This window comes from Chelonia mydas, chromosome 5, assembly GCF_015237465.2.
Source record: "Chelonia mydas isolate rCheMyd1 chromosome 5, rCheMyd1.pri.v2, whole genome shotgun sequence".
Lineage (NCBI taxonomy): Eukaryota > Metazoa > Chordata > Testudines > Cheloniidae > Chelonia > Chelonia mydas.
The window spans coordinates 73,731,004-73,749,046 of record NC_051245.2 but is presented as its reverse complement, the minus strand read 5'-3'; the positions used below and the strand labels follow the sequence as shown (position 1 = coordinate 73,749,046).

Sequence of the window (18,043 nt, the reverse complement as noted above, 5' to 3'; positions counted from 1 at the left end):
CACCGAGCAAATTGGTTGAAACTATAGTAAACGGAATTATCAGACACATAGATGAACATGATATGTTGGGGAAGAGTCAACACAACTTTTGTACAAGGAAATCATATCTCACAAATCTGCTAGGATTCATTGAGGGTGTCAGCAAACATGTGGACAAGAAAGTCCCGCACCAAAGGCTCTTAAGCAAAGTAAGGAATCCTGGGATAAGAGGAAAGATCAACTCATGGATCAGTAATTGGTTAAAAGATAGGAAACAAAGGTTAGGAATAAATGGTCAGTTTTCACAGTGGAGACAGGTAAATAGTAGGGTCTGCCAAGGATCTTACTAAGACCAATGCTGTTCAACATATTCATAAATGATCTGGGCAAATGGGGTAAACAGCAAGGTGACAAAATTTGCAGATGATACAAAATTACTCAAGATAGTTAAGTCCAAAGCTGACTGCAAAGAGTTACAAAGGGATCTCGCAAAACTGGGTGACTCATCAAGAAAATGTCAGATGAAAGTCAATATTGATACATGCTAAGTAATGCACATTAGAAACTTAATCCCAACTATAAATACAAAATGGTGAGGTCAACTACCTGTTACCACTCAAGAAAGATATTGGAGTGATTGTGGCTAGTTCTCTGAAAACATCTACTCAATGTGCAGCAGCAGTCAAAAAAAGCTAACAGAATATTAAGATCCTTTTGAAAAAGGATAGATAATAAGGCAGAACATGTAATGCCACTATATAAATCCATGGTACGTCCACTTGGATACTGATTACTTGAATACTGCATGATAAATTGCCATGTTCTGTTCATTCCCTCGGAAGCATCTGGCACCAGCCACTGGGGGAAGACAGGATACTGGGCTAGATGGACCATACGCCTGACCCAGTATGGCCATTCTTATGTTCTAAACAGAACAAACTAGTGATCTGGTTAATGTAACATTACAAAGCAACCAAAACAAGAATCCCTCCCACTTTCTGATCTCTTCCTGGTTGTAGAGACACTTGCCATTTTTCCATCTAGGCTGGCTTTTCCTTCCTTTACGTGATGTGTAGGTAGAGGTATTCTCTCACACTGCCATACTTTCCTCTCGCTGGACTCAAAACACCAAAGTTATATCCATTATTCCTTCCAGAATGAGTTCCTTTTTCAGGAGTTCAAGTTTGTTGGGGGTTTATAGTGCTTTAAGCATCTACGTCAATACCCCCCAGTTAATATCACCTAGTTTTTAAAAGGAACACATACATCTTTTGAGAGTGCAAATATCCCTTTCCTAAGAAGTGTAAATTAGGGGGGAAAATAGTGACTTTCCAATATCACTGAAAACAAATACTGCTGAAGTCTTTGTACATAATCTTAAAAATCTTTACCCTTTTTCATCAAAGTGGAAACAGTTCATTTTTTCACGCATGATTATTTTTTTCCTTTCTTTCTCCTCCTTTCTTTTAGAGATGTTTCCTTCATGGTGGTCACACTGATCACTCTGTTGTTTCTGAAAGAATTCCATCACAAAGATCCCATCAAAAATGTCCTGTCAATTAATCCCACCAAAATGATCTCATCCTCAGCACTAGTGATTTTATTATGGCTCCAGAAACCAGTAAGCTTTGTAATGTACTACACTGACTTTAATTGGATCAGAACAACAAAACAGTAAAAAACAAAAAATATCATTAGAAAAGATCCTTCTTTACAAATTACATCAACTCCACTTAATTCATGGGTTCAGTCTCAAACCAACTCCAGCTTCAGCGGATACCAACTGATAAGTCTTTTGAACTCACACAACCCAGAATCTTCCAGACATTAAATGTGTGGTAATCATGTCTTTAAACTCTGTTCACTACAGATGTGTGACACATATATGATTGACAACACGATGTGCTGTGGGATAATGGTGCTCATGTAAAGTAATCCTATCTTCCACTCACAAGTATTTAATTTTAGAAAGAGAAGAAGTCAGGATATCAGAACACAAGAATGAAACAAGGTTAGATTTATTAACAGTTGCTTTATTAATCTAGACCAGGGGTCTCAAACTCAAATGATCACGAGGACCACATGAGGACTAGTCCACTGGCCCGAGGGCCACATCACTGACACCCCCCTTTGCTGCCCCCACCCCCACTCCACCCCTTCCATGAGGCCCCGCCCCTGCCCTGCCTCTTCCCACCCCTTCCCTGCCCCCATTCCAACCCCTTCCCCTTCCTCACTGCCTGCCTGCCCTGGCCCCATGCCACTCTGCTCTGCTCCAGGAAGCAGCCAGAACCACGTCCCTGGGGACGGGGCGCAAAAGGCTCCATGTGCTGCTCTTGCCGCTCCTCCAGGTACCTCCCCGAAGCTCCCATTGGCCACGGTTCCCCGTTCCCGGCCAATGGGACCTGTGGGGGAGGTACCTGGAGGAGGGTGCAACGCATGGAGCCCTCTGCCTCCCCCACCCCCGGGGCTGCAGGAACATGGTTCCGGACACTTCAGGGAGCAGCGCGGGGCTCGCAGCACCACGGGGTAGGCAGGGGGGCACGGGGAGCTTGGTGGGCTGCATGAAAGAACCGTGTAGGCCGCGTGTTTGAGACCCCTGATCTAGACCTAACTGGAATACTAAATGGCATGTTTACAACTGGAACACTTTAAAGTGCTGTTATTGTCCGAAAATTGGAATAATCTTATTCAATAGATGTGCTCCCTGTACATATTCAGAGTTATATCTGCTTAGTGCACTAAAAAAATACGTTTATTTTTATGTTTGATAGCAATACATTGCAAATACTGCATTTTGAAGATGTAAATCACTATAAATGCTACATATTAGTATTATTTATTAATTCATGAATTTATTATTGGACTCTGCCAAATTTAAATTCTTTGCTCTTGCCAGTTTGATGCTACAGCCAGTACAAAAAAACCCACACAATTTCTTTTAATACTTAGAAAAAAGTGTACTTTATACATTGCTTTGCTGTTAAAAATATCTATGCTGTTTTTGCTCAGACTTTGAAAAACAAAACAAAAACCCTCTTACAGAGAACAGAAGATGACTGATTCAGAAAGTTAGTAACAACTTTAAAAGCAGTACAAAGTCTGTTACTTTCATGTAAGTTTTTCATTAGTACATTTCACTTGAGGTTGAAGATGAGCTTCTACTAGCAGTTCAGAAAGAATGTGTCAGGAAAAGAAAGTCAGATGAGAATTTGAAATAATCATCTTCTATTTTGTAATCAAAACTATTTCTAAAAAAAGAAGACCACAAAATGATGATAATGTTCTTGAGGTTAGTACAGTAGGAAGTGAATACCTTTGTTAATTATTTTTTTATTTACGCATGCACAATGCTGAATATTTGTAATCTGTAGTTAATAATGAACATTATTTTAATGAGTCATTCCTTAACTGGAACAAACTCATTTACGTGAATGACACAAAAGCAGCTCTGAAAGAAGCTAGCATTTTATTTGGCATGTTTAGTACATGACAACTATACTGTTAAACGTCTGCATATAAGTGGCCTGGCTACCAGTCCTTCTCTCGGTGAAAGTTTCTAATATGCCAGGCCATGAGCTCTAACTGATAGCTCCCTATAGAACTGTCCTGCAGTCCAGAATAACCAAAGTGCTATGCACTCCAGTCTCATTCCCTCCTACCTCCAATCCCTCTTTCTCATCCTTGACAGAACCATCTGCATATCTCCATATGGAGATTGTTAGATTTGTGGCAACACGGGGTCAAATCTTGGCTTAATTGAAATCAATCACAAAATTCCTGTTCACACTTCCATAGGGCCAGGATTTCACCCACTGCCCCTACACGATGGGAATCCCTTGCAGGAAGGTTTGCCTGGGTTCTGGTCCCCTTATGCAGCCACAGTGGTATAAAAGAGCCAAAATAGCAGGGCTTACATCTTAAGTATAGAATGTATAAACACTCAGATAGATATTTGATAGGGTGGTTCTGAACAGTCAACCATTTTGCAAAATATTTATCTTTCTCTGAAACAGAGAGGCAAGAAGCTTACTGTGTTCATTTCTTCTGTACTCTCTGTTGCAGAACTTTAGCCTGCGGCTTTGGATGACATTTGCTGCCTTTTCTATTGCTTTCTTATAATGTAAGCTGTGTTAAAACAGATCATGTTGTCACACTTCTAAGTATTTTACATGGAGTAAATTCATTTTTTACATCAATCATCTCATATAACCTCTTCCTTTGCACAGTGGCAGGGAGATGAATGTCTGCATTGGGTTCTTTTTCAGAAGATATTAGTCACAGTGCTGTGATTTATTACGTACTCTTTTATTCTAGTTTTGGTGTTGTTCACTTTATAAGATTAGAGTGCCTTCTTCATCGGACTGTTTCCAGGGGAAAGGGCTACTGCTGTAAGATTCTCTTGCTGCTTAAGAAGTAACAGTTTAACACGTGCTTCTAATTTTCCCTCTTATTTATACTTTTACATTACTTTTCACTGTTAAGTTAAAACTTTAACTGCTAATGAAGAAAGTCACTCTTGTAAGGGCTGCAGGATAGGGCATCAGTTCTCCTTTATAGACTGTTTATTTGTTATATGCAGTGTTGTTTTAGCCATGTCAGTCCCCGGATATTAGAGAGACAAGGTGGATGTTGATCCAATAAAAGATATTACCCTTCCTGACATGTCTCTCTATTTATTTGTTGGCATTTTCCTTGTTAGTCTTTTATTTACCAAACTTAGTGTGATCATTAGTAGGGCTCCGTGTTTATCACAGAGGTCACAGATTGCGTGACTTTCCGTGATCTCCATGACTTCTGCAGCAGCCCGCATGGTTGGCCCGGGAGCTGCCTGAGAAGCTTGGGTAGCCCCTGGGCCAGTCGCACTGGCTGCTGCTGGGGCAGTCTGGGGCCCCCTGGCCCACCAGCAGCAGGAGTTTGAGTGTGGGGGGCTCAGGGCTGGGGATTGGGGAGTGGATAGTACTTACCTTGAGGGGCTTCCCGAAAGAGTGACAGGAACTCCCCTCCTTCAGCTCCTAGCTCCACGTGCTGCCTCCGTGCAGAGGTACCGCCCCCACAACTCCCATTGGCCACGGTTCCCAGCCAATGGGAGCTGCAGAACCGGGGCTTGGGGTGGAGCGGAGGCAGCACGTGGAGCTAGGAGCTGGAGGTTGCTGCTTCCCAGGAGCTGGGTAGGGAACCTGCCCCAGCCCTGCCAACACGCCCCCACCCCCTGAGCACCTATGGCATCCCACCAGCACCTGTGCCCCCCGAGCACCCTCAGCGCCCTGGGCCATGCCCTCCCAGCACCCATGGTGCCCCCTGGGCTGCACCCCCGAGTACCTGCTGTGCCCCCCTGGGCTGTGCCCCCCCATCACCCCTGGCGCCCCCTGAGGGTCAGTCCCCTCCAAGTTTTAGTCAGGGGTATATAGTAAAAGTCATGGACAGGTCACGAGCCATGTATTTTTGTTTACTGATCGTGACCTGTCCACAACTTTTACTAAAAATACCCGTGGCTAAGACGTAGCCATAATCATTAGTAATAATTTAGAAGGCAGTGTGACACTGGCAGGCCAGATGCCAGCTCTTGCCAAGACTGTAGGCATTAGCTAAGAACTGACACACTCACAGCGGGACACCAGACCAATTCTCTTATGTGTTAGTGTTGCTCAAAATAGGTATTAGTCTTATAAGAATGTATTTAGTGTTCAGACTGTACAGAATGTAATAATCTTATTTGTAATGTCTCTATTCCATGCTATAAGGAAATATGTAAATTTTGCTTTATAACTTTGAAAATATTTGATGTAAACTTGCGAACCCAGATGGAAAGAGTGTTTCCCCCCACTCATCCAGAAGAACTATCAAAATCAGATGAGTCATCAAGGAACTGCAAAATAAAGGATTGGTTAACGTCCCTATTGCACCTTGGAAATGCTAGTGCAAGGAAGCTCTTCCTATGAACCTGGAGGCTGAATGAAAGAAATAAAACAAACCCACAGGAAAATTTTCCATCTCTTTGCTGTTTGAACTCTCACTGGCCCAGAGACACCAAATTGAAGCCAGAGATCCCCAGGGGCTACCTCCTCGGTCTGCCCTGAAAGACACTTTGAATTGACACATCACTACAACTCTGTTAGTCTTAGGATTTGGATTGCAACTTATTTGTGTATATGTTTGCTGACTTTAACCTGTAAATAATTCTCCTATTTCTCTTTACTAGTGAATAAACCTTTGGATAGTTTATTAAAGGATTGGCTACATGTGTTGTCTTTGGTGTAAGCTCTAGGGCACCAGTTGATCTGTGGTAAGTGACTGGTCTCTTGAGACTGGAAGAACCTGAATATTATGGAGTTTTTTTGGTGTAAGTGACCAGGCATTTATTATTAAGTCCAGATTCCCTGGGGGGCAAGATAGACTGAAAAGTCTAAAGGGACGGCCTATGACTTTAGGGTCAGACTGTTACTTTGATCCAGGAGTTCATATTTGTTGGGTTGATAAAATCTAATTATAGAATATACAGGGACCCATGAAATCTGTGTTAATGAGAACAAGGACAGAACTTCAGAATCAAAACAATAGCTTGGAATCCAGCGCTAAAAACAACCCCCAGCACTATACAAAAAAATAAAGACATCTTCTTGCCGCAGGGGCCAAAAGAGCTCTCTTCCCACACTGTGACCCCAGGGACGGAGGAGATGGAATTTTTTAAAAAATGGAAGGGGGGGCGGAAATCAGAAATTAATACATCTGAAAATCCACAATAATAAAATACCACCAGTCTGAGGTGTCTGCCCTGAAGTAGGGACTCAGGGTCCTGAGCCCACTCCACAGCATAACAGGTGAGACTAATAGTGTCTTTGTATTTACTACTAATGCCTGTAAGAGAAAGCTGTATTTGTGCTGGCCTGTTCCTCAGTGATTAATGTCATACCGTTCTGGTGGATTTCCCACAGATTTTCGGACAGGACCTGGACTGGGCCAGCTCAGCCCACTCGCTCCCATCTTCTTCCTATCCTTCAAGTCCAGACCCAGCTAGGTTCCTCAGCTGGAACACAGAAAAGTTAAATCAGTGCCTTTACCCACACCTTCTGTGCAGCAATGGAGATAGTTGGTGGAAGAGTTATGTGTAGATCTGGGAAACAAATATTCACAAATATGTGAGGGATTTTCACATATCAGAGTGGATTGCGTCCATTATTATATTTTATATATATTATTATATACTTAAAATTCAAATATTTACTATTAAAGTTAGCATTTATTATTTAATATTATTTCTCATAACTTATTCCTCTTCCACTAACTGCAAACTCTGTACTATGCATCACTTATTTCCTCTTTTCCTCCACAAATGGTTTTGATTGCAGGCTGTGACAGAAAAATATCAAATTAATTATTTCTGAGGTTGAGGTGAACAGTAAATAAATGCAATAAAATAAAATATATTTTCATGTTATCCCACAATTAATGCAGCATTATTTAATCTGACGTTTCATATATGCAGTCTACATTATGATAACGAATATTAAAAGCTCCACAGTTAAATAAATCAGTGGAAGGGCAACACTCCTTCGCCTTTAGTAATTCTACACAAACTGCTTTGAAGTGTAGTACAGTAGCTTTTGTAGCAGGATAATGCTAACTCTTGGACAAAGCAACGTATGACATTTTCTTTTTGGGTTGTGCAGAGAGTAGGGCTCCAGTTCAGTATGGGTACTTGAGCACAAGCTTTACTTTAAGTACATGAGTATTTCCATTAAAGGAAATGAGACTATTCACATCCTTAAAGATAATCCCGAATTAAGTATTTTGCTAAATTGGGGGACTAGGGAAAAAAAGGCAAAATTATTCTCAGATCTTTGTAAAGTGGATCTCAATCTCAGTATCACTCACCAACAACAGTGATAGGCATACAGATAGATACTCTGCTTTCCCACATTTGCAGAATCCTTAATGATATCTACGGATTCTGTGCACGTAAGGCTTGATTTAAAAAACAAAAAACCTACCGCCCTCCCCCACCAAACAAACCCACAAACCAACCTCCATCTTTCTGGGTATAATTTTTGTACTTGCAAATAATTGCACCTGCAACTAGTTAAACTCAATAAGACCTGGGAAATGGACAGGAGGTGCTCAACACTTTGCAGAATTGACGCTTTATCCCTTTAAGCACATAAAGATATTTTTATGATCCATAATAATCCTCTATACTGACCAGAAAAATCTAACTATATGATAATTTTGCACACACATTTTAGTTGATTTTTTCTTAAAGAGTTATTGAGCCCTTATTTTTTAAGTGTCCAAACCTTCATTTTAAAATTCTGACAAAAGCTAGGCTGTTGAAATGACTGAACATGAAATTATTAAAACAAGTACATTATCTTCTTGCCTTTAAGGCACATACCATTCTAACATCAGTATGGGGTTTTTTTTTTTTCATTCCAGGCAGTGCAAAAGTCACACTGTGTTGTTCCCTTTATATGCAGATTTATCATTCCTATATATAACAGGTCCACTATCAATGTAAAGGACTCTCATTTGTCATAAACTAAAGTTGTCCTCTGTTTATATGATGTGCAGTTTATTAGGTTTCTTTCGGTCCGTATAAAAATGAAATGTTTGGTTTATCACCAGGGCACTAAGCCCTGGACCACCACGCCGCAACACTCACCCAGGCTTCTGCATAACCCTATGTTTCTGCATATCAGTCCAGTCTGACGAGGCTCTGCCCTCCAGCTGACCCCCTCAAGGTCTGTCAATAAACACAAATGAAATATCCCATAAGTAAGGTAAGAATCCTCTTTCCTCAGAGGGCTCCTGTAAAGCAGTGGGACCCAATTAGGCTTACAGGCTACTGTTAAAGATTAGTCAGGGCCGGTGCAACCACTAGGTGAACTAGGCGGTCACCTAGGGCGCCAAGTGGTTGGGGGCGGCCAAAAGCACGCTCTGGGGAGGCGGTGGAGCAGAGGTGAGATGGGGCAGAGGGTGTGGGGAGGGCCGCCTGCAGCAAGTAACGGGGGGTAATGCACAGGGGAACCGCTCCCTGCCTCAGCTTACCTCTGCTCCGCCTCCTCCCCTGAGCACGCCGCCCACTCTGCTTCTCTCCCTCCCAGGCTTGCGCGTCAAACAGCTGATTGGTGCCGCAAGCCTGGGAGGCAGGAGAAGCAGCGGCGGTGGTGTGCTCGGGGAGGAGGCGGAGCAGAGGTGAGCTGGGGAGGGGAGCTGCCGCACGGCTCCCCGGGCTGAGGGGAGGGGGCAGTGGAGAGTTGCTGCACGGCTCCTTGGGCTGAGGGGAGAGGGGGGACAGCGAGGGGGGGCACCGCAGGGGGGGTGCCTCAGGGTGGAGGGGAGCTGCTGCAGGGCTGGGGGGAGCGGGCGCAAAGTGGAAGTTTCGCCTAGGGCGCGAAATATCCTTGCACCGGCCCTGAGATTAGTCCCATCCTAACTGGATCCACAACAGGTAGGTAGGTAGGTCCTTCTTCCAGGGAGAGAATGCTAGGTAGCAGACACTTGAGAGTTCCTGTCTCAAGAGCTTGATCCAGGAGCTAAGGACTCTCAAAGATCTACTCTCCTTGCTAGTCGCTGGGTTTCTCCCTTTTTTAGCTCCTCCCTCTAATTCTGCCCTCTCCCTAAGGTGTAGTGAGGCAGGGCCACCTTTAGCTCTTTAACCCTATGTTGTCCAGTGTGGGATATGTATACCTCATCACAGCTGTGTCATAAATATAAAGGGAAGGGTAAACCCCTTTAAAATCCCTCCTGGCCAGAGGAAAAATCCTCTCACCTGTAAAGGGTTAAGAAGCTAAAGGTAACCTCGCTGGCACCTGACCAAAATGACCAATGAGGAGACAAGATACTTTCAAAAGCTGGGAGGAGGGAGAGAAACAAAGGGTCTGTCTCTCTCTGTTGGTATGCTGCTTTGCTGGGGATAGAACAGGAATGGAGTCTTAGAACTTTTAGTAAGTAATCTAGCTAGGTATGTGTTAGATTATGATTTCTTTAAATGGCTGAGAAAAGAATTGTGCTGAATAGAATGACTATTTCTGTCTGTGTGTCTTTTTTGTAACTTAAGGTTTTGCCTAGAGGGATTCTCTATGTTTTGAATCTAATTACCCTGTAAGGTACCTACCATCCTGATTTTACAGGGGTGATTCCTTTACTCCTATTTCTATTAAAAGTCTTCTTGTAAGAAAACTGAATGCTTTTTCATTGTTCTCAGATCCAAGGGTTTGGGTCTGTGGTCACCTATGCAAATTGGTGAGGATTTTTCCAAACCTTTCCCAGGAAGTGGGGTGCAAGGGTTGGGAGGATTTTGGGGGGAAAGACGTGTCCAAACTACGTTTCCCAGTAAACCCAGTTAGAGTTTGGTGGTGGCAGTGGTTATTCCAAGGACAAAAGATAAAATTAATTTGTACCTTGGGGAAGTTTTAACCTAAGCTGGTAAAAGTAAGCTTAGGAGGTTTTCATGCAGGTCCCCACATCTGTACCCTAGAGTTCAGAGTGGGGGAAGAACCTTGACAAGCTGTATAAATTTCCAAATTTTATTTCAGTCCATCTCCACAAATTCATCCCACACAGAAATTCATACTTAGGCTGTTCAAGATGCTTCAATGCTCACACTTGGAAATAGGTGATTGTATGTTACGTTTTCTCTATTAAAAAACTTGCCAGTTAAGAGGAGAGTGTGACCAAATGCACCCCTGTATTCACACTCTACACACTATTGTAATAGTCTTTCTACAAAATATGCCAAGTGAGGTATCATTTAAAAACTAATAACTCACTGGTCAATGATAGCATGGTAAAATGTATGTAGAAACATTATACACAAAGTTATGAATTCCTCCTGTATGATGTTAGCACACATTCAAATCCACGTAGTACTGACTAAGCAGAAGTTCTTTAACAGATCTGTCCTAAACAAAGAAATGTGTTTACCTCAGTCTACATATAAGTAGTAAACAGGGTCTTTGGGACAGTAAGAGGGGGTAAACCAGATTCTCATAGACAAAGGACAAGCTAATGTCTGTAGCCAGGTTTCATCAAAGTTGACTGGCAATCACTGGTCAAGCGGCCATTCTTTGGCAATGTGGGGGGAGGGGAGCAAGAACAGATCAATCTGCATTTTAGCAAGCAACAATGTGGAATATCTTTCACTATGAGACTCCATGCCTCCATCCTCACAGCTGGAAGGAACTTTATTTAGGGGTTACCCTCAAGAAAATGCATTTTCCAGGGTGACTGGAGTATAAAAGTGAGGGGCAAAAACCCCCTGGTTTATCTATCTTTCTCTCTCTCTTTCACTTAAGAAGACAAGGCACCCGCCTTTTGACTTTGGGAGGGATCCTGACATGCAAATTTGGTTAACAATGTTTCTGGGAACTAGAAAGCACTTTATCTTTTTTTCCCTTGTAACACTTCTAACTTTAATTCCTTATACTTAAAATCTCTCTCTTTATAGTTGAATAAACTTGTTTTATTTTTAACCAAAACTAATCCAATGTTGTGTTTGAACTGAACTGTTTGGGTAACTCTAGTTAAAGTAACAAACTACTGCATATCGACCCCTTACAGGTGCAACGGCTCTCTAATATCTGACCTGCCTAGAAGAGAGCTGGACAGTGCAGAGCATATGTTTTGGGTGAAATTCGGGACTGGGAGTATGTAGAGGGTCACCCTGCAAGTAATAACTACGGCTGGTGGAAGCCAAAGTGTGACTGGAGTGTTGCTAACAGGCTGCTGTGGTCAGAGCTATTGGACCAGGGCTGCAGCTATACATAGACACGGCATGCTGTTTGACTGTTTGCTAGTGGCCCAGGTGGGAGCTACAACAGAAAAGCATTGCGAGGTACCCAAGGTTGCAGGGCAAGTGATGACACAACCCCTCACTAGATTGCACCCTGGAGGATGACATAACCACATAGCCTACTCCATCCATACATAATTTGAGCAGGTGGGTGTTCAGTTCTTGTAAAAGAGATATACCACACTCATAAATCTTTATCCTATTCTGATACATGGAAAATCCATCATGAAACATAACCCGCTTCCCGTCAAACCCAGTCATACACATACTCACTTGCCACACACACACACCTACACTTTGTGAGGCAGTCTTCTGGCTTCGTTGTTTGTTCTCTGATCAATAGCTGCATAATTTTAGCTGAATATAATGAAAACTGAGTAGTCTTTACCTTTTATAGTGAAGAAAATATTTCCCTACAATACCTACTGTCTGCATTTCGGTATACTATTCAAACCATGTTCACCAGAGCACTGCTTAAACACTACTATTTTTCTGCATTATCTGTTCTTCAGTTTTAATTTTTTTTTCTTTCACTTTTCTAGTGGCCTTAAATACTGTCTCCACTATTGGCCTGAATAACTGGACTGGGAATCACTGTAGGGTCAAGTGGAAAGTATCCCTTCCCTCATCCTAGGCTGCCAACCAGCAGTTGAGCCACCCTGCAGTTCCTACTACAAACTGAGGGTCAATGTAGCCTCTGATTTTCCAACCCTCTGAATGGGACAGTGAATAGTGTTTCACATTACAAGGACACAGCCTCAGGTTTCTTGGTTCTGGGGGGAACTAGCCACACCTGCAGAGAACTACAAAATCTGCTTACTGTGATTAAAGTGCCTTCCCTGACTTCCTACTCTGCATTCCTTCGCATTGCCTGACCTGTGTATGCCACGGGTGGGCAAATATCAGCCTTTTTTCTTCTATTGGTGGTAAGAGGTGTATGATATCAATGTCTGTTCTCACCCAGAAATATCCTGTCTATTCTGTAAACTTCCAATTGTACGATTTTTGCCAGAGATTTTGATTTTGGCAAGATCTAATTTTAATCATATAAATTCCAAAAATATCGCAGTTTCATCAGGATTTTTTTTACCTTTTGCTTTTTCTTACAAAATTATACTTTATCTGTTGTTTAGTTCCTGAAATAACTTTTCAATTCCATTGAACAAGATTGTGTCCACTTGCCTGCCTTTAATTCCACTGTTTTATAAATCCTCTGTGTTAATGCTCATAGCAATCACAGTAACATAAAGATCGTGAGTTTCCTAAAACTGTTTTTACAATTTGAACTATTTCATCTGCCTGAGAGCAATAATCCTTCTCATGTTTCTATTTTCACCACATACTGCACACACCATTTCAGTGGATGGTCTTTTATTTACTGCTGAATCAACAGCTAACACTTTGCTACTGAATGCAATAGTTCCAATTCACTGTCTGAGCAGAACACACACACAGTTTTTTAAGAGCATTATGGGCCTAACCCAGTTTGATTCAATGAGTTTCCAGTTATAGTTGAGCATGATCAGCATCTATCAGGACTGGGCTGTAAATCTGGTACCATATACCGCAGAAAATGCAGTAGCTCTAGTAAGTAAAAACTATTTTCTATTTACAGTTTGATATTATTTATATTGAGACACTTGGTTATATGGTGAATTATAGCTAACTAAAGTATTTAATTAGACAGGGTCAACACACAATTATGTTGCCATTAAAAAAATTTCATCACATAGCAGAGAGTTAGCAAAATGAGATGAACAAAGTATTTGACCCTTTCTGCTAGCAAACATTAGTAGGCAGCATTTCAAAAGTCTGCTGTGAAGTACATAGTGTCTGTAAAATGGATCCTATGAGGCATAGTTATGGCAGAAAATTATTTAGTGTTTTTAAAATGGCTGTGTAAAGATTATTATTGTTGTATATCACCTGCAGTTTGAAGGAGCAAACAACAGAACAACTTAGAGGGAATCCTATTATTGTGGCTGTTGTTTATTTGTATTGTGGTAGCTCCTAGAAGCCCCAGTCAGGGAAGGGGACCCACTGTGTTAGGCACTGTCCATGTATATAATGGAGAGACAGTCTCTGCCCCACAGAAGTCTTTAAATCATGATATGAGGACTTCCATAACTCAGCCAGAGGTTAGGGTCTAATACATGAATGGGTGGGTGAGATTCTGTGGCCTGCAATGTGCAGGTCAGACTAGATGATCATGGTGGTCTCTTCTGACCTTAAAGTCTATGAGAGTTAACAATATAGCTACTACCCTCAATGGAGTCCTGAAGAGTAGAAGATTACCAGTGTACATACGTTAAAAGTGATTAGAAGGGATTAGGGGTGTTTATCAGCAACATGCTCTATGGAGAAAGAATCTAGTAGAAAAGGAAATAATAGAAACTGAATGCTAATGGAGATTTTAGGCTCTGCTGGAGGGATGGCTTCATGATTTGAACACCTATTTAGCCATATTTAGTCTCCCTGTAAGTATAGGTTTAGATATATGGAGGGCTGTTTCAATCCTTCCTCCTCAAGTTAAATATGTTTGCTCCAGGCAGTTTACTGTGTGGATTTTTCAGACAATTACACAAAACACAAAGTCCTGTTTGAAATGTGGGGACATTAAAGTACTGATGGGCCTGTCTACACTACAAATGTAACTAAATTAGGGGATGTCCATAGCTTTAGCCCAATTACAGGAAACAAAACATGGTTAGGTCCCATCCACACACATTGTAACTGTGTTGTAATTGGCTCAGTTAGATTATTAATTGTAGTGTAGATGTGCCCTCAGCTGCATTTTGAAGAGTAGGAATTTGCCTCGATTGCACTTTATAAAATGTATTCTCTTCCCCCTGTAATGTCTCACCCTATATAATGGTTAACTGTTGCCCTTCATTGCATAGGCCACTCCAGTTCAGTGGCATTGATGGATTGTTCAAATATAATGCTTTATTAGTGCCAGTTTTTGCATAGAAGTATTGTTAGGTCTGGTCATTAACTGCCTTTCACTGGGGAGATCAGTATAAACACTGATAGCAGGATATGTCCCTAAATCAACAAAGAGGCAAGATATTTGCTTCCTGTCTAAAAAAAATGTGCTCAATAAGATTGCTATTTTACAAATTATTTTGATTTTTTTAAATGTAAAAGATAGAAATGTCCAAGAAAAAATATTAAACCAAAAGAGGCAGAAAGCAGGTAGTATCAATAACCAGTTTCAGCAAATTTGAATTTGCTAGTCCAGGAAGGAAGAGGATATAAAAGTAACAACTAAAGGCAGAAGTCTAATGATGGCAATTTAGTTAGAAAAACAGTTTTCTACAGTATTCTTCCTGATCATGTTAAATAGTGCCACTTCTAGCAATGTTCCTTCAGCCGTTGTGCTACCATTCAGGATTTTGCCCCATTGGGATCTCTCTCAGCCTTAAACCATTGGCGGTGGGTCTCCTCCAAAATATCCAAATAGTCCAAGACAGCAGAATTCACTTGCTTTTAATCCTTCGCCCGTTCTGAGTCCAGATTATTGCAGGCGGCCTGTGCTGGATCTATCAGGTATGGGGCTAGGATAAGAGCCCATTGTTCTGGGAGCCACCGAGCTGCCAATGCCACCCTCTCAAGTGTGACATGAGATTATGAATGTGCCAGTGCCTGGTTTATCAGGTGGGTTTTTTTTTTTGGTGGGGGGGGGGGGAGAGAAAGGGGGTTATTCCCTTCTAAATCTAATGAGAACGCCTATATTTTATATTATTTCATTCTTAATCAAGGCAGATAAACTGAGTTTCATCTGACTGGTTTTCTGTGACTAGAACAAGGGACTAAGAGACAAGACTCCTTGGTTTTATTTCAAATTCTGCCACAGATTCACTGAATGACTTTAGACAGGGACCATGTGATTCCATTTTGTATACACTAAATTAGTGGCAGCTGATATATGTACAAAATCATATATGATGAAGCAATATACAAAATAGTGAAATATCACACCATTTTATAAGCACAAAAAACAGAGTGACATAAAACATAACTGTAACTGTAGACAAGCCCTTAGGTGCCTAAATCTGAGTTTAGGTACCTAAGTAGCTTCATGGGTTCCACCCTAAGAGGCAGAATTTTAAAGATTTTTAGGCACCCAAAGATGCAGATGGGCACCTAGTAGAATTTTCAAAAACCAATGGGAATTTTCAGAAATCAGTGGGTGTTAGATACTTTTGAAAATCCCACTAGGCACCAATCTGGTCCTTAGATAGAATCCACAAAGCTACTTTGGTGCTTTAATCCAGTTTTAATCCATTCCTGCTAGTTTACTTTAAAATGGTCTCATTGACTCATATGAATCTAATTAACAACTCAAGCTCAAACTCTAAAATAAATATAAACTAAGGACCCATATTATGTGCCTGTGCAGCAAAGTAAAAGAGTTAAAAGTGCCCCCTTAAATCCTCTAAGGGCTACCCATATTGCAGAACTAATGAGCCAGCATGGAGAGGGAAGTAACCTGTACCAGCCCTGTATTTCGCACAGGTTACTTCCCTCCCTTGGAGCAAAGGAGAATGAGTGACTGAGTCACAATCTAGTTCCAAGTCTGCTCCTGGAGCAATACATCTGCATACTGCTCTTTACTTGAGGTTTGTGACAAAGCCACAATCCAGTCTTAAAAACACAGTGCCAGATCTTCAATTGGTATAAATCAATGTAACACTACTGTAACTTCAATGGAGCCAAACTAATTTACACTAGCTGATATTTTGGCCCATAAACCAAAGTCAATTGCTTTGTAAAAAAAAACAATTTTAGCAGAGGAGAGCTTCCCGTCCTGCTAAATCTTTTCATATCTCTCTGAAGTTTCGAGGAGCAGGCTGGAAACAAAACAGATGAAGGGTTGTGCTCAGATACTGGAGATTACTGTGGTCATGACATTTTTTCCCCCTTTTTTATGACAAGCCTGAATTGAATCTGTTATGATACTTTCTGCAACCAGGTGCTTTTACTCAAATATTTGGCATCAGATGACCCATTCTTGCGCAAGAATACTAGCTTTTGTATAAAGAGTCTGAAAAGCAGATATGTGGAATGGATTGTGAAGCTATTCCTGAAGGTTGGGACACCTCACTCTAAGCAGTGGCTGCATGCTGCTGAGCCCATGGGCTTGAGTAAAAAGCACACTACTTATATTCTCCCTTAGTACTGTCATTATTTCCAACTGGTCAGGAAGCTTTGTACACAAGGAATGAGTTGTTTCCCTTTTGTGGAGAGAAACTATTGCAGCACAGAATAAGTCATATTAGACAGAACTATTTACAGTATATGCAGTTTTTGCAGAAGTAGCTTTGAAGAGAGCTGAACATTATATAGCATATTTTATAGCAGTTTAGACTTTTTTATTCCCAAAGATGGAACAAACTGCTTGTCCTCCCAGCCAGCCCACACTCTCACATTGTGCTGTAGGGGTTTGGAGGGCAAAGTGCAGTGGATGCATGGTCATCACTATCTGTAACCAACAGCCAACACTCCCCAACCTCCACACATAGAAGTGTACAGCAGGAGGTGTTGAAGATTCCACGGCCCTGAAAACAACCTTCACTAAGTAAGAGCCAGTCCCTTCTCCATGAGGATTGCAGCTCTGTCTAGGTGGATTGTCACTGTAATGTTGGGCCAAACTGCATACAAAGATAATAAATGTATTTTCCAAACTGGAAAGGTTTGCGGCCATTATGAAAGTGTCACCAAAATACTTGCTCCAGATAACTGTGTTGGGAAGTATGCTTCAGATATCCCAGATTACAGTAGTAAAAACAAGGTTGCATGGCATATTGAGTTTCTATAATCATATGCTGCTCTGTTACCAAGCCAAGCCATACAGTCAAAGATTTCATCCAGTCAATATCCCTGCAGCAATTGACACTTATAGCAGATGAAGGCGAACAGATGAAGGGGAATTCTCCCTCATGGCTGGTAAGTCCAAAACTTCACTTAATACATAGGAATTTTGCAGGAAATGTACTAGAGCTACAAACAAAACAAAATTATTCCTCCCTCCCCCTGATATTACAATTAATTTTATAGCAGATGCCATTTCAGAGGCTCTCTCTCAATCATTTCATTGAGGCTATGCTCTTCTGGTTTTGCAGTTACCCTTTTTCGATCCAGCTGCATTGTACCTATCCCAAAATCTCACATACTGCACAGCTATAATTTTACCTTTATGGTGCTTTAGCCTAAAGGTTTTATTTTAACTTGCAAGTATATTTTTCTAAATCAGATGGTATTTTTCAGTCAACT

At 41.4% G+C, this 18,043-nt stretch overlaps 1 long non-coding RNA gene across 3 annotated transcripts in view; it reads right to left on the bottom strand.

Annotated features, from left to right (window-relative positions):
* Window positions 1-1,424: 1,424 nt before the first annotated feature.
* Window positions 1,425-18,043, bottom strand: part of LOC119566534 — a 28,319-nt gene continuing 11,700 nt past the window's right edge. For all 3 annotated transcript variants that reach the window (XR_005225701.2, XR_005225702.2, XR_005225703.2), the window contains exons 2-4: window positions 8,636-8,716; window positions 6,890-7,003; window positions 1,425-1,492 (exon numbers count right to left, since the gene is read on the bottom strand). This is a non-coding gene — a long non-coding RNA (uncharacterized LOC119566534). The remainder of the gene's footprint in view (window positions 1,493-6,889; window positions 7,004-8,635; window positions 8,717-18,043) is intronic.